Below are 5,209 nucleotides of genomic sequence, written 5' to 3'. Positions count from 1 at the left end.
TTCATGTTTCCTCTCATGTGTACTTGACCTCTTGAATTGAATGGCTTGTTGTTGGGGTTGATATTGATGTGAAATGTGTGAAAAGAACTCAAATTATGAAATACGGCCAAGTGCCAAGTATGATGTAATGATTGTGGCCCCAAGTGTCGATGAATTGATATGTGAAATAAATATTGAAATGAGATGATTGATGGAAAAAGGGAAAACGTCTTGGTAAGATGGCTTAGCCGATCGGGCCGTGATCGGATGCCATGCCGCACACATGGTAGTATTATACTGATATTGGGATTGAAAAGTGATAATGAAATTGTGATTGAGGTACACATCTCAAATAAGATGGCCTAGCCGATCGGGCCGAGATCGGACTCCGTGCTAAGATTCACGGTGGAATATGTATATATATATATTGGCACATAAATTGTGATTGAAATTGGGAGTTGGTTATGATGTGAATATTATGAACAATGGTATTATGAACAGTGGCATTGTGAATTATTGCGAACGATGATATAAGGTTTTGAAATGTCCCAACCTAGAGGTATGGAAATTATGAGAAAGTTATGTGATCCCTTTTATTTGGTGACTGTTTAAAGCTTTTGTTGAGTTCTTATGATTTCTTTGTCCTTGTATGATAGTTCTTTCTATTGAGATGGTGTTTAGTTATACATACTAGTGCTATTCGACGACACTAACGTCCATTTTGCCGGGGGCGCTATATCTTTAAATGGATGTAGGTGGTTCCATAGCAGGCAGTGTAGGTCGCAGCTAGTGACACATCTTTCTTTCAGCTGACTTGGTGAGCCCCATTTCATTTCGGGGTCCTGTACCATTGCTTATCATGTACTTTATAATTAGAGGTATAGCCGGAGCCTTGTTACCTGCATTTCCATATTATTCTTCAGTTGTATTTAGAGACTCCGTAGACAGGTTGTGGGTGGTGTTTGGTATTGGGAATTAGAAATATTGGTATTTGGCAAATATATTTTCCTTCATATCTATAAAAAATTTCACATTTTGGATACTATGGTTGAAATGGCTAATGAAAACAAAATGGAAGTTGTTAATGAAATATTTATAAAGTATGATTAATGGAGTCCATCTCCTCTTTATTCATGAACTAGTTTGGGTAGAATGAAATCTAATAGGTTTGCTCAGTCGGGTTTACTCGGTTGAGCGCCAGTCGCGTTCCACAGTTGTTGGGGTGTGAAACAAAAGATGTCAAAACTTTTTTGATTAAAATAACTAATGATAATGATGAGGTCAATCTTAGTCAAGCATAATAAACCCTAGATCTAGAAATGAATCGAAAATTATTGAATAGAATAATATGAGAGCAAACAATCTTCATTCATTTTTGTCATTTCTTCTTTTGTGAGACAAAGGAGGTGATCAATTTTATATCCTTTTTGGGAGAAATAGAAGGAGAGTACAGAGAGAGAAAAACGAAAAAGCCCCCCCTTTCTTTGGTATTCCTCCCCTATATATATTGTAACGACCCGAATTTTCGTTCTAAGAATTAGCATTTCCGTTTAGAGGCTTAAGACCTTGAAAAGCTTCGTAATATGCGTCATGACCCGCATGTATGGTCGAGTTTGGTTTTCGTAAAATTCAGAGTTAAATTTAAGGAAAAATAAAATATTATTTTTGAAGCTCAAATGGAAAGAGTTGACCGGAGAGTTGACTTTTGAGTAAACGACTCCGGAATGGAATTTTAATGATGTCAATAGCTTCTTATGGTGATTTCAGACTTAGACGTGTGTCTGAATTTGGATTTGGAAGTCCATAGGACAATTCGCGCATTTCAGCGAAATAAGAAAGTTGACGTGTTCTAATTATATTATCTTATATGTGGAAGAGGTCTATTACCATTATGGATACCAATTGGATATTATAGTAAGTGAACGAGGCGTACTATAAGATTTATGGGGTCTAAGTAAAGTCCTAAGTCTAAGCCAAGTTGGAAAATTTTATAATATACTGAAGTTGCAAATGAGTACGAACAAGACCTCAATTTGGACGAGCATATCTACATGGATATAACGAGATGTGTGATGCACAACCTATCAAATTAAATCCCTTTAAGTCTAGTTTCCAACACTTTAAACCGTTTGTCATTTGGATATTCCTACAAGAAGTTATGACCAAATTACCAAAGGCTGGCGGAGGAGCCTACGGATGCGACGCGTCCGAAAGAATGGCTGGCAGTGAAGTGCTGCCATCGCGACCAGATCGCGTTCGAAGACCAGAAATCTGGGCCTATAAATACCAAACCGGGGGAGAGAGTATTTTTAGTGTTGGGGGTTTGGGTTTTGAGGTGAAGGGGTCATTTTGAGCTCAAATCAAGTCCAAATCAACTGAGGTAAGTGTTCTATACCCAGAAGTGATTACATTTCATGAATCTATATCAATATTCATCGTTTATTTCGGATTTGGATGAAAGAAATTGTGGTTTTTGTAAAACCTTTCAAAAATAAAAATTTAGGATTTGAAGGTCTATTTGACATTGGAATTCGATAATTTTTTGCATGGTTGAACTCGTATCGGAATGGGTTGTCGGATTTTATGAGTTTCGTCAGATTTCGAGACGTGGGCCCCACGGGCAATTTTTGAGCTAAATTTCGGATTTTAATCTAGAAAATTTGTAAATTCATATAGAATTAGTTCCTACGATTCGTGTTGAGTATTTTGAATTATTTATGACTAGATTTGAGAATTTCGGGCACAAATTCGCGAGACAAAGGCTTGTTGGAATTTTGAATTGGTTGCAAAGCGAGGTAAAAGTTTGGTCTAACCTTAGCTTGAGGGATTAGGAGTTGTGTCTTATTTGCTACATCTTAATTGTGGAGTGCGACGTATAGGCATGGTGACGAGTATCTATACGTTGGTTTCAAGCATGCCCGTGAGTCTTGTATTATAATTGTTATAACTCCGTTGTGGTTTATTGTGCTTCATATGTTATTATCACCATTGTTCCCTTGCCGGGATGTTTGTTTGATATTATTGTTCCCTTGTCGGGATGTTTATTTTGATAGTATTGTTCCCCTGCCGGGATGTTGTTGAAATATCATTGTTCCCTTATCGGGAAGTTGTTATATTGCTCTTGTTCCTTTGCCGAAATTCCTTGTGATTATTGTTGGCTTGTAACTAGGAGCGGGTGGTATGCCTACCACAAGATATAATGAAATGAGAGCGGGTGATACGCCTACCACAAGATATAATAAAATGGGAGCGGGTGGTACGCCTACCACGAGATACATGAAATGAGAGCGGGTGACACGCCTGCCACGAGACACAGGAAATGGGATCGGGTTGCACGCTTACAACAAGATGTGAAAAGAAAGTGAAATCTGCCTTTGTTTTCCTTATTCTTGTTAGTGGTTGGATTTTGATTCCTTTAAATTCTCTTGATATTGTGTTTTTACCTTTTTTTATATGTTCAATACTCCAAATTTCAACAATTGTTACATTTTTAACTCAATTGATTTCTCAACTAAATTTTCCTTAAACCGTTTGAGGTTGTACTTTACTTAAAAAGGAATTTCTACTATGTTTTGATTTATTGATTTCTCGTATTAAAGGTAATAATTCATTCGATATTGTACTTTAATTGAAAAGGGTATCTTTTTTATCAAATGATTTCTAAAAATAACTTCATCTTTTCTTGTTGATTTCCTAATTGGGTTAGAAGCTGTACTCTACTTTATGTTAAGTGAATGAGCGTCACAAGGTGACCTTTACTCGAAAGAATTATATTCGAAAGATACTTATTTGAAAGATATTGTTAAAGGAAATATATTCGAAACATATTCATTGAAAAATATATTATCTTAGAGATTATTACTTGAAGGATTTATAGGCGAAAAATTTATCTTTGAAGGACTTGATAAATTGATTGCACTTCTATCTATTATTTGTTGAAAAACATTTATGGTGTTCTTGTTGCCTGCTATTTATATTACTGGTTGATCATTGTTGCCATCATTGTTATCTGCTTCCTATTATTTTTGTACGCTATATTGCACAGGTTTATTTGGTAGTCTGGTCCTAGTCTCGTCTTTTCGCCGAGGTTAGGCTAGACACTTACCAGCACATGGGGTCGGTTGTGCTGATACTACACTCTGCACTGTGTGCAGATACTGATACCGGAGTGCTTGGACCGTAGTGAGGGTGCTGTCTTCAGCCCACACATGCGACACGAGATAGTCCTGCAGACGTCCGCGGGCCTTGGTGTCATCTCCTATCTTTTCCTTTATCTTATTTCCTTTACTCATTTCAAAAACAGTATATATTTTATCTTTCAGACTTTGTATGTAGTATTCTTAGACCGTTTGTGAAGTTGTGACACCAAATTCTGGGTAGAGTTGTATCTAGACTTCCGCAGTTTTGTATTAAGATAAATTGTCAGATTTTGTCTTTCGCTTAATTATTTTCGCTATTTGCATGATATCTACTCATCACTGATAATTGTTTAAAACTGGAAAAGGTTAAGTAATTAGGATAATTTGGCTTGCCTAGCTTTCACCTGTAGGCGTCATCAAGGCTCTCGAGGGTGTGAAATCCAGGTCGTGATAAGCACTTTGTTGTTTCGGGTTGATTTTCGGGAAGAATTCAGTTGACCACTCATTTGTTGAAGAACTATGCACTTGATGATTGATCTCTCTATTTGCGGATGCCTTCACTCATTGCGGAATGCTCTTCTCCAACTCCGAATATCCCCCAGAGAGTTACGTAACCCCTCTATTAATAGTGGTAGAGGATGGACAATCCAACTACATATGAACTCTCTTGCTTGATTCTGATTAGCTCATGTGAGTTATCAAACTTATCACAAAAGTGATGTGATAAGCTTGCTTGTGATTGGCCAAGATATGTCATTTTAGACACTTGGCGACTCTTGATTGATCACTGTTTTGGACTGGGATTGCCACATCATTTAACACATGGCGTCATCTTGTTGGCTTTGTATTTGACTGGATGTGACATGCCACTTGACACATGGAATGAGTTTGAGCCTTAAGATGAAATGAACCTTGGGCTTGAATATAAAAATGGACATATTTAATTTGTAAAGTCCCAATTAATTATTCGACCCAAAATAATTTAGATTTTAATCCAAATTTTATATGGACTAAACTCAATAATTTTTATATGTCGACAGATGTCCCCTACTTCAAGATTTGTCGGGTGTAGACTTGTTAAGTCCGTCAAG

This window comes from Nicotiana tabacum, chromosome 5, assembly GCF_000715075.1.
Source record: "Nicotiana tabacum cultivar K326 chromosome 5, ASM71507v2, whole genome shotgun sequence".
Classification (NCBI taxonomy): Eukaryota; Viridiplantae; Streptophyta; class Magnoliopsida; order Solanales; family Solanaceae; genus Nicotiana; species Nicotiana tabacum.
This window is presented reverse-complemented; position numbering follows the sequence as displayed.